We start from the raw sequence: 2,500 nt of genomic DNA, 5'->3' as shown, positions 1-2,500 counted from the left end.
AATCAGACAGCGTTCAGACGAATAAAAAGTGTTCAGACAAATCACAAAGTGTTCAGACGAATCACAAAGTGTACAGACGAATCAGACAGTGTTCAGACGAATCACAAAGTGTTCAGACGAATCACAGTGTTCAGACGAATCACAAAGTGTACAGACGAATTAGACAGTGTTCAGGCGAATCACAAAGTGTTCAGACGAATCACAGTGTTCAGACGAATCACAAAGTGTACAGACGAATTAGACAGTGTTCAGACGAATCACAAAGTGTACAGACCAATCAGACAGTGTTCAGAAGAATCACAAAGTGTTCAGACGAATCAGACAGTGTTCAGAAGAATCACAAAGTGTTCAGATGAATCAGACAGTGTTCAGAAGAATCACAAAGTGTTCAGACGAATCACAAAGTGTACAGACAAATCAGACAGTGTTCAGACGAATCAGACAGCATTCAGACAAATCAGACAGTGTTCAGACAAATCAGACAGCGTTCAGATAAATCAGACAGTGTTAAGACGAATCAGACAGCGTTTAGACGAATCACAAAGTGTTCAGACGTTTCAAAGTGTTCAGACCAATCAGACATCGTTCAGACGAATCAGACAGCATTCAGACGAATCAGATAATGTTCAGACGAATCACAATGTGTTCAGACATATCACAAAGGGTTCAGACGTATCACAAAGTGTTCAGACTTATCAGACAGCGTTCAGACGAATCAGACAGCATTCAGACGAATCAGACAGCGTTCAGAGGTATCACAAAGTGTTCAGAAGAATCACATAGTGTTCAGATGAATTACAAAGTGTTCAGACGTATCAGTGTTCAGATGAATCACAAAGTGTTCCGATGTATCAGACAGCGTTCAGATGAATCAGACAGCACTCAGACATATTAGACAGCACTCAGACGAATCAGACAGCGTTCAGAGGTATCACAAAGTGTTCAGACGAATCACAAAGTGTTCAGATGAATTACAAAGTGTTCAGACGTATCAAAGTGTTCAGATGAATCACAAAGTGTTCAGATGAATCACAAAGTGTTCAGACGAATCACAAAGTGTTCAGACGTATCAAAGTGTTCAGATGAATCACAAAGTGTTCCGATGTATCAGACAGCGTTCAGACGAATCACAAAGTGTTCAGACGTATCAAAGGGTTCAGACGGACGTATCAGACAGCGTTCAGACGAATCAGACAGCATTCAGGCGAATCAGACAGCGTTCAGAGGTATCACAAAGTGTTCAGAAGAATCACATAGTGTTCAGATGAATTACAAAGTGTTCAGGCGTATCAGTGTTCAGATGAATCACAAAGTGTTCCGATGTATCAGACAGCGTTCAGATGAATCAGACAGCACTCAGACATATTAGACAGCACTCAGACGAATCAGACAGCGTTCAGAGGTATCACAAAGTGTTCAGACGAATCACAAAGTGTTCAGATGAATTACAAAGTGTTCAGGCGTATCAAAGTGTTCAGATGAATCACAAAGTGTTCAGATGAATCACAAAGTGTTCAGACGAATCACAAAGTGTTCAGACGTATCAAAGTGTTCAGATGAATCACAAAGTGTTCCGATGTATCAGACAGCGTTCAGACGAATCACAAAGTGTTCAGACGTATCAAAGGGTTCAGACGGACGTATCAGACAGCGTTCAGACGAATCAGACAGCGTTCAGATGAATCACAAAGTGTTCAGACATGTTCTGGGTAAAAAAGACCTGTTCTTATTTCAACATTCACGTCATGTGTGTTCAAACTAAACCCCAGTTCCTGCAGCATGATGGAAACACAAACCAGGAACTCATCCAAGAACTGTATAGCTCTTGTTCAGTAGAGGACCTCAGAAGTTCCTGAAAGGTTTCTGGAACCTCAGTGTAAGTTTAGGTTCCTGGTTTTAGAGATGTTAGAGGTTATGTGAAGTCTGTGATAGAGGAGGTGATGTGTGTAAGGGCCAGGCCCTGTGCCCTCACGTCATTTACGTCTGGGCATTGTTTCCTTCACTTCCTCCTGTCCTGAATTGAACCCACTGCTTTCTCTCCTCATACCACTTCCACTTCCGCTCCGGATCAAAAAACCACAAACTGAGCGTCGTGCCATCCAGAGGAGAAAGCCTTTTAACGAACCCTCTCTGTGAGCAGGGCAGTCCTCTCAGTAGCCTTCTCAACACACACACACACACACACACACACACACACACACACACACACACACGTTGGTCTGAGGGGATGTTTGTAGAGGGAGATTCCCCTGAGGCAACGGAAGGGAAATGTGTTAGAAGAGCAGCTGGAGCTTCAGGTTTTGAGCTTTAGAACCACCAGCACCAAGCCAGGTTCTTTTCAGTACACAACACACACAAGGGAAAGAATGACAGAACCAGTGAGGAGATGAAGTGTGTGTGTGTGTGTGTGTGTGTGTGTGTGTGTGTGTGTTATGGCTCTAAAACTTGCTCAGACATGCTCTAGCTCAGAAGGAGTTTCCTTTGCTGTGACTCGATCTAA

At 43.0% G+C, this 2,500-nt stretch overlaps 1 protein-coding gene across 1 annotated transcript in view; it reads right to left on the bottom strand.

The window, feature by feature from the left end:
- Positions 1–2,500, bottom strand: part of fndc3bb (fibronectin type III domain containing 3Bb) — a 65,819-nt gene that overhangs the window by 43,421 nt on the left and 19,898 nt on the right.

The sequence above is a fragment of the Silurus meridionalis genome, chromosome 21, assembly GCF_014805685.1.
Source record: "Silurus meridionalis isolate SWU-2019-XX chromosome 21, ASM1480568v1, whole genome shotgun sequence".
NCBI classification, from domain to species: Eukaryota; Metazoa; Chordata; class Actinopteri; order Siluriformes; family Siluridae; genus Silurus; species Silurus meridionalis.
This window is presented reverse-complemented; position numbering and strand designations above follow the sequence as displayed.